This window comes from Panthera leo, chromosome B2 (assembly GCF_018350215.1).
Source record: "Panthera leo isolate Ple1 chromosome B2, P.leo_Ple1_pat1.1, whole genome shotgun sequence".
Classification (NCBI taxonomy): domain Eukaryota; kingdom Metazoa; phylum Chordata; class Mammalia; order Carnivora; family Felidae; genus Panthera; species Panthera leo.
Genome location: NC_056683.1, coordinates 86,512,684 through 86,522,160, shown reverse-complemented (window position 1 = coordinate 86,522,160; position 9,477 = coordinate 86,512,684). Strand labels below are relative to the sequence as shown.

Genomic DNA, 9,477 nt, shown 5'->3' with positions numbered 1-9,477 from the left:
TCACAGGCCACATTTCTTTTTCAAGTTGAATGAACATACTGTATAGGTAATAAGAAATTTCCATGGGCCCTTATCAAGTTGAATTGATTATATAATAACATAAAGTTTAACAAGGAATGGGGGGGGTGGGGGCATGCGGATAGAAAAAAAATGATTGAATACAATTACGTCCTAGACACCATTTGTTTGCAAGTGGTTGTTAAACATCACTGAGCACTTTCCCAGGGCTTCTGAGGTCAAAGGATGTGGATAACTGATTCAATTACTTACAACCCATGATCATCAGCATTCTTCTGGTCCTGAGGCTATTGGCAGAAGACACAGAGAGCTAGTCAGTCCCTAAGGGCCTGTGAGTGTGTGCGAGGGTGAGGGTGTGTGTGTGTGTGTGTGTGTGTGAAATGGGGGGCTGTGGGGAGTGGGTCATCTATGGTCTTTATCTACTCAACATTCATTTTCTCTTTGTTAGCAAAACAAATTTTCCTTCGGGAAACCTCCTCTCTCCCACTCAGTTCATGTGATTTACGTGTGTGTGTGTGGGGGGGGGGTGTGGTGGACACTAAAGCTCCCTTGATCTTTTTCGGACAGTCAAGTGACCCCAATCTGCAGGGTATGTTCAAACCCACAGTTATAATGCTTAGTTCAGAGATGAGTGTAGGACCCAAGTTAGTCCAATAAGACTTATTCCTTGCTAGTGGGATCATTTGCTAAGGAGGTGGGAGGAGAAATTAATGCTGGGGCTGTCAGTCTAGGCCCTTATTAGAGAAAACAAAACTAGTCCAATGAAAGCACAGCCACAATATGGAGAGAAATGGAGTCCTAACATTCTTTGAGCATCTGGAGAAAAAAAAAAGATTTAAAAAACAATTTCTTCTCCTTCTTCCTCCTCCTCTTCTTCTTCTCCTTTTTTTTTTAAACACCCCCAGATCTACTCTTGGCTTTTTAAACATGTGAGCCAATACATTCTAACCTCTTCCACTGTAGGTTTTCTTAAGTCACTTTGAGTTGGGTGTTTATTACATCCAATTATCCTGACTATATTGGAGTTTATCATAATAGGAAGATATCTCCTGGGGCACCTGGGTGGTTCAATCTGTTAAATCTCTGACTCTTGATTTTGGCTCAGGTCATGATCAAGGACCATGGCTCAACGACCACAGTCTCCTGCTTCTAGAGAGCCCAAGGCATATTTCTGCTCCGCATTGTAAAAGAAGTTGCTCCAATCGTTTGCACATTGTCTCCTTGTCCTCTTCCTCCACAAGTCAGCATGTGCTTGTTATGCAGCTGCAGGTGGCAGGAGAGGAAGAACTGACGTCCAGTCTCAGGCTCCTTGATGCTGGTGCTTTTGTGTGCATGGAGAAACTACCACTCCCTCTGAGTCCATCCCCTGGCGGGGGTCGGGGGAGTTCTTTGTAGCCCAGGCTGGATCTTCACCTTGAATTGAGGGCCCATCTCCAGGTCAGCCAGAGGACACTGTGCAGGGTACCAGGATACAAATGACACCCTATCCTGAGGCCCCAAGGTACTAAGAAGCAAGAGCTGGAGGCATGAGGTAGAAAAAGAAGCTCTCTGCTGCCCACACCCACTGTTACCGTGGTCTGTTCCTAAGGCTGATGGCTGCTGATGCTGTGTGTCTCTGGGGCATCTCCACACTGCGCATACCCCACTGTGGTCTCGGCAGTGATCACAAATGTTGATGATAGTTGGAAAAATAGTATCACTTGTCACTTGAAAGCAATATTTCCCAGCGTCATTTAGGTCTTAAGGTGGTATCTTTTCAGGAGAGCCTTTCTGAGTTTGGGGATCTTTACAACTAATCTCTGTTGATTAAAGTCAACTGTTCTAGTAATCCAGTTGGAGGCCATCTGGCAATTGGCCATTGGAAGAGAACAAAGCATAGGGCAAAGCAGGACATTTGGTAAATTTCCCATGCCATTTGCCAGTGACACTTTCAGAGGTCAGTCTGGGGACCCTACTGGCCTGGCCTTTGGTTATTTCAGTGTTCAGCGCTCCCGGGGAGACCCTCACCACTGTGTGGAAGATAGAGAGGACATGCCTGACACACGTGAGGGAACGCAATTCCACTGGGCAGTCGCCAGCGGCGCACAAGGGCTTTGGGGGCGCGGACGACAGCGGCGCTGCGGTGGGGGTCAGGAAGGCAGGACCCTAAAAGGATGGGGGCGGTTAGGAGACTGGGCTACGTTCCAGGGCAATGGTGGGGCACAAGCCAGCGGCGGGAGCGGCGCTCGGGTGCTGGGTGCCAGCACTTGTCCTACCTTTGCCCAGGCGAAGGGGCGACCAGACACGGCGAGGAGCAGGAGGAGCGGCCGGAAACCCGCGAGCGCAGCAACCCTGGGGCAGGCTGGACGGCGGCCTCCCTCCAGAATCGGAGAGTCTCCGCCTGCCCCCTCCCTCTTTACTTGCCTCCGCCCCCTCTCCCCTCCTCCCCCAGCCCTCACGTCCTGAAACGCGGCGGGCGCCTTTAAGAGGGAGCTTTGGTTACCCTGGGGGCGGGAACCCCTCGGCAGATTGGGAGGCGGCGGCGCTCGCCCGCGATGCTCCTCACTTTCTGCTCCAGCTCCCGCCGCCGCCGCCGCCGCCGCCGCCGCCGCCGCCTGGGTCGCCACACCGCCTCCTCCTCTTTCTCCTCCTCCTCTGCCTCGAAGCGTCGTTTTCTGCAGCGGAGAGAAGTGCTATGTCAGGAAAGTTCCGGGAGGGACTGGAGGGGGCCATGCTCCCTGGGCTCTGCTGCAGGCGCCCGCGCGCAGCCCTTTGTATGAGGTGAGACTTGGGGTCCGCGGCCCCCCGGACAGGTAGCCACCCGTCGGGAGCGCGTCTCTCCGCGGCGCTGGGGAGGCGGTGCTGTCGGGCGGAGTGGCGGCGGAGAAGCAGCTTGCTTAGACCGAAGTTGTGCAGGAGAGGCTCGGGTTTTCGGGAAGGTTTTGCGGCAGCCCGCGCCGCACGGTGGGGGCCCGACCGGGACTCGGTTTCCCTGGGTGCCGCCTGCCTCGCCTCCCGGCGCCCCCTGGCGCCATCCCCTGCCCGCTGGAGCAGTTGGGCCTTCTAGGAAACTGGGCGGTTGCAGGTTGGCCCCCAGCGCCAGCTTTTGCTCGGCGGGGATTTCTCCTCCAGAAGCTAAGTGCCAGGAGTGAGAGGAAGGGGATGGAATCCTCTTGAACTTTTACACTGTGCTTTCGTCCCTGTTTAGGCGTGAAATGGACCGCGTTTGCCCAAGTCCGGAAGCTCCCCGGGAGCTCTAACAGTTCTAAGAGCTTGCCTCTTACATGTGGGTAAGCTTGCGGCGCTGTGTGTCTGTCTTTCAGCCCTGGTCGGTTTTCGGCGTCGCCCTGATTTTAGTCCTCTCTTCCCCGCCCCTTTTGAAACATTCTTTCTTTTCTCCTTCTCCTTCTCCTTCTCCTTCTCCTTCTCCTTCTCCTCTCTAATATCCTTGACGTACTAAACATACACAGACAAGTACAAACCCCCCCAGAGATATATCTTTATGATATGCCCTCTAGGTCTGACCCAAAATTTCAAACTGATCCTTTCGTCTCTGGTAAGATATTTAGATTTTGTCTGGACACTTATGGAATACAGGTATCCCCCGTAGTAGGTATGCAGTTTTTTGTTTTTTGTTTTTTTTTTCCGGCAAGGTTTTAACTGTACCTTTTTAAAATAGGATTTTCGCTTTATTTATTTGCTTATTGAATGTGGTTTTCATTATGTGTTAGATTAAAAGGCTCCAACTAATTTTAAGGGTAGTATTTTTAAGAATCATAAAAAAAAACCCCAAAACCAAAAACAAACCCTGATGTTTCTTGCATAATCCAACATTACTTCAGACAATTTTACCCCTGGATAAGGTATGTAATTCGTGTAATTATTTGATGAAACCTAATATATGAGTACATTTATTACACAAATGGGTAAGTTTTCTTTTTTCATGTGTCCTGTGGGTGAAGGAAGCCCATTTTCTCACACCTCCAAGTCTCTACTACACCTGTCTACTCCTCTTTCTGTCGTCTCCACTCACACTGTGTACATCTGATGTCAGTTGCAAATCAAAGATGCTGATGAAAAGTCCCTACATTTTGTGAAGTGTTGCATAGCCAAAGTTTTAGTGATATAATTGATTGCATCATCCAGATTATTTTAAACAATTAAAATAGAATGTGGGAGCTTGTTTAAAGAAAAGAATGTCATAAGTATTTAAATTCTCAGTTATATGCGTTACAGATAATCTCTTTGTGAAAAAATACTACCAAAATAGAGAGGGAGTATTATAGGAAACATTTGCGGTGGTGAAGTTTTGAAAGGAAATCGTTACAGGATAATCATTAATATTATAACATCTTGTTAGGTGTGTAAATTTTTATCTCTGAGCAAAATTTTGTTACTTTGCTCTCAAGTATACCAGAACTGAAACTTAGAACTCACCATCCCAGCATTTTCTGAAAATTGGCAGCAAACTGAATGTTCTTGGGAAAAAATTTGTTTAGAAAAAGTCACATACTTAAGATCCTAACTGAAGTTACCACTTTACCTTAAGTTTGCTTGAGTCCAAACAAGAGATAACTGCGTTCAGTAAGAATTTGGGGTTCCAAGGTGAATGGGACTTAGTTCCTAGAATTTACAATTTTCTAGGAAATTTAACAATTTTGAGATTTTATATATGGTTTATTTGATGTGAGAGATTGTTTTATGAATGATGCTTTTTTTAAAAAAAATTAATCTCTACACCCAACGTGGGGCTTGAACTCACCACCCTGAGATCAAGAATTGTATGCTGTACCTACTGTGTGATCCAGGTGTCCCTCAATGCTTCTTTTTGAAACTATATATATATATATCACAAATTTATATATATAATTAAATAGTCCACATCTATCTATACTTACATATTTATATATCTGTATATCTAAAACAGGGAAAACTGTTCAGGTACTTGATAATATACATGCACCAGGAACACAGATATGAAAGATCAGAAGCTAAAAATACTTCCTGTTAAGGCTTGTCATCTCTTCAGCATTTTCATCAATTTCATCAGTATCAGTTAAGTTAAAAAATACTATCTTCCCTCATGTTCTTGTTCTTGCACAAGGCTTGGACCAGGAAGCCATATGCCAATGATCTTAACCACATGTTTATTAAAATGGACTGAATTATCCCATCAGTGGATGATTGAACCAGGCATTTCTTATGCTTCAGTAATTTATCTTCAGTGGAAGAATCCCTAGGAAAAAATTGGCTTGTCAATATGATGTTTTCTTTTTTAACACTTCAAAAATGACCTTCAGGGCATTCTCCATAGGCCTGAGACTTAGAGAGTAGATCTCAAAGGCATGCCAGGCAAAGCTTGGGAAGTTTTGGCACTCCAAGTTGTGAAACAATGTCCTAAGTATTTGATTTGAGACAGGTACCCATTAATGCTTGGGAAAATAATAGCTATGATCCAGTGCTCTAATCACTACAAGCTTTGGAGTATTTCTTCCTCACATTCCACACCTGAAGCTGCTACATTTCAGCATATGTGTATGAAAATTAGAAATGAAATAATCTTTTAGACAGGTTTTTGCTTTATTTTCTAGGCATTTTTAAAAAATATATGTTTATATTTGTGTTTATATTTGCCACACATGCCCTTTGTTACGGGGGGCAATTTTATTTTTTTGGCAAGTATGAGGTGTATTTTAGGGTGAGTTCTTAGTGTTTACTTGAAACAGACAGTAAAGTGTTTCACAGAGTTTATGTTGTGTCTCTTTGGCTTTTAAAAAATAAGATTTGAGATGTTTGATTATGAGCCTGAGATCATGGTCTTTCAGAAATGTTGGGATCTTGGTCAATTATAGTTTCGGTTTCCTGGGAATTTTTTGTTTAAGGTCAAATGTGGCCGTAATTTTAAATGGATGATCCACAAAATAGGTACTTTCACAACCACAAAACATGGAGAACATTCCAAATAATTTGCAGTTTAGGCAGCCCAACATGCTTTAGTGTTTAGTTGGCTTGAGGCAGTGTGCCACGCTCGTAAAAAATGGTTTCTGAAGCTGACAGTGAGCTGTTCCAGTCTTTGACTTCGACACATAGGATAAAGTGCCTTTTAGCCTCTATGCTGGCAAATACGGACAGAATTGGTGAAAGTAATTTGTTCCCATTTCTGTGTCTGTGACAGAAGATTCAGAAAATTCAAGCATGAAACTGTAGCTTCATATACTGGAAAGCTCATTCATGTTTAATAAAAATGTAAGGAAAAGTTGGGAAGGTTGGATTTTAAAATAGCTCTCAGATCTTAGGCAGAAGAGGTGTATTTGCAGTTAAGAGGGTAATCTAGTGGTCCCATGTTGAAATTAATAATAACACTATTATTATCAGTATTTCCTTTGAGTGCTAGTTCTAAAGAAATTATATTCTCCCAGGCCCAATTTAGATTGAAAAACATCCCCAGCTGGATAGTGTACAAATAACCAATCACTTGGCATGTATGTTAATCAATTCTTAGGTAATTTTCAGTTGAAACCCTTATGTGTCATTTTAACCGTAAGTTTTTACATACCATTTGGGGCTTTTGACCCAAGCTTTTCTCTGAATTGACTAAGTCTTGTCTATATCATTAAAGCCTTGAAAAAATATTTTAGGCAAAAAATTTTTATGTAGAAATTCTAAAGTTCTGCCTTGAGGACGTGGTGCCGAAGAAGGGACGTGATACCTTATTCTAGCTGCTGCCTTTTGAAAGCAGATGCCTTCACCTCTTCCTTTTTTTTTTTTTTTTTTTAAATAAATTTTAGAGAAAGAACATTCGCAGGCGTTTAAAGATGCTTGAAGTTGGATCAGAATAGGAGTTTCAACTGAAAGTTACTTAAGAATCAGTTAACTAACATTCATGTCAGGTGTTCAGTACAGTGGCTGAGGGTGTCAGCTGCAGGGTTTTTGATCGAAGATCGTCTCCGGAGGATACAGATTCACAGGCAGGTGGAGTGGAAAGGGGCGACTCCAGCCAGATCATCCATTGTCTTCCAGAGGGAAAAATGTTGCATTTTGTACACAACCACAAGTGTTTACTTGTAATAAAAATCTGTTCTTTTCATCATTTTAGCTTATTTTTGCCATTACTTCTAGGCTGTATGTGAAGCAGGCCACCTTCTGCTCCATTTTGATTAAGTTTGCACAAATAGTAGTGCCTTCTGAAGTTTTACTGTCTAACAGTAGCAGAAAGTCTGTTCTTTAATTCTTTCAGCTAGTTCCCACTCAGTATTTCTTCAAACATGTTTCCTTTTTTTGAATTATTGAGCTCTTTAATAAAAGGAGTTTGGGTTGAAAGTTTCCCCCATTTTCCATGATAGGCTTTGGGTACATTTGTTCCCACAGAGAGGTTTAATGATGTTGGGAACTTCTCATTTTTGTTTCCATATTTTGTAAATAGTTGCTATTGTAAAGTTTCAAATATTTATTCTTTTTTAAAAAAATGTTTATTTTGAGAGAGAGATCATGAGTGAGAGTGGGGGAGGGGCTGGGAGAGAGGGAGAAAGAATCCCAAGCAGGCTTTGTGCTGACAGTGAGGGGCTAGAACTCAGGAACAATGAGGTCATGACCTAAGCCAGAGGCCCACCCAGGGGCCCCTCAAATATTTACTTTTTATCCTTATGCTATAATAGATATTTTTTCCTTATGAAAGTGACACATGTTCATCATAGAACATGTAGAAAATCCAGACAAAATAAAAAAAACCCCAAATCAAAAGAAAAGAAAAAAAGGAAAATTACCCCAACAGATAACAATTATTAATATTTTGGGGCACATGGGTGGCTCAGTCAGTTAAATGTCCGGCTCTTGGTTTCAGCTCAGGTCATGATCTCACAGTCTGTGAGTTCCAGCCCCATGTCGGTCTCTCACTGGCACTGTGCAGCCTGCTTGGGATTCCCTTTCCCTCTCTCTCTGCCCCCCACCCCCGTTCGCTCCATTTTCATTTTCAGCCTCCTTACTGTATTACCGTCTGACCTCCTGCCCGCAAATCTGATGCATGGTAGAACAAGTAGATACTGTTTCCTGTGTAGTCATCTCTAAGATTTAAAAATATTCTGCTTTTTGTCCTTTGCTGCCAATTCTGGGACTGTTAGTGTCCTGAGTATATGTGTGTGTCTATATATCTATATTTTACCTATATGTTCATCTGTATTTTTCTCTCTTTCTGTCAATAATATGAAACCTCATCTTGAAATTTTTTAATGCTTTTGTTTTATTTTAGAGACAGACTGGGAGGAAGGCAGAGAGAGAGAGGGAGACACAGAATCCCAAGCAGGCTCCAGGCTCTGAGCTGTCAGCCCAGAGTCCGACGCGGGGCTCAAACTCGTGAATGGTGAGATCATGACCTGAGCCAAAATCAGATGCTTAACTGACTGAGCCACCCAGGTGCCCCTGAAACCTCATCTTAACCAGAAATTACCTTTTGAAACCAGATAAATATCACTCTGGCCATCACAGAAACATAGTCACTTCTAGGGAAAAAATGAGATACTAAAATGGGTAAAACCCAGGAAAAGGTCATGTGTAGACTGATGGTTAAATGTAGAGAGAAATTCTCAACGTTGTTTTTATGACCATAGTGACAGTTAGCCATCAGACATGACCCTAACGAAGGCAGAGTCACGTTTGCATTTTCATGTATATTTTTCATTTTTAGGATTTGGTCCTGGATGTTAAAGGAAAGAGAAAGTAAACCCATATGTACCAAACATATTTTCTGGGCCAGTTATTTTTTCAGGCATTGTTTTCTTCGCTGAAATAATTTGCTTTCCTCGTTTCTCTGAGGTTCTCTGTTCCCTTGGTATGCACTTCAGGATGAATTTTTTGTTTAGGTGAATATCACTCCCCCTCTGTAATATCTCAGAGAATAAGAACCATATCTTTGTTTGGCATGGAATGTCACAGGTAGGTAAAGATTGAATAGGTAAATTGTTTTCATGAGACCATGTGAATGTTCACTGTTTACATGGTCAAGTTCAGAATATGCTATTGAAACTGATTTTACTATGTAATTTTTTAAAAGAACATTTATTGTGAAGTACATTGTACATATAAAAATGCATAAAGGGTATTTATAAGTTAAAAAAATTGAATACCCATGGACCTACTACCAGAATTAAAAAGTATGATATACCTAGAATCCATCTGTTTCCTCATTCTCCACCTAAAGTCAATGCTTGCTTTATCTCTAAAGCAGCATATTCTTTAGTGTTGGTTATTTTTGGACTTTTCGTAGAAGGAATTATATTAATTATCTATACTTTTATGCTTGCTTATTTGTTTGCTGTTACGTTTTTGAGATTTATCAATGTTCATAGCTATCATTTGTTTACATTTTTGTTTAGTGTTTTGTATGAATTCTGCAATTTATCCATTCTACTTTAAGGGACATTTGTCATTATAACTAGGTTTTCGAAGTGTAAAGTATTAGCATAAGGTTTCCCTGATATTCTTTTG

At 42.3% G+C, this 9,477-nt stretch overlaps 1 long non-coding RNA gene across 1 annotated transcript; it reads left to right on the top strand.

The window, feature by feature from the left end:
* Positions 1-2,620: 2,620 nt before the first annotated feature.
* Positions 2,621-8,275, top strand: LOC122219109. The gene is made up of 3 exons (XR_006202266.1): positions 2,621-2,778; positions 3,206-3,287; positions 8,243-8,275. It is a non-coding gene; the product is annotated as an uncharacterized LOC122219109 (long non-coding RNA).
* The last annotated feature ends 1,202 nt before the right edge of the window (positions 8,276-9,477 follow it).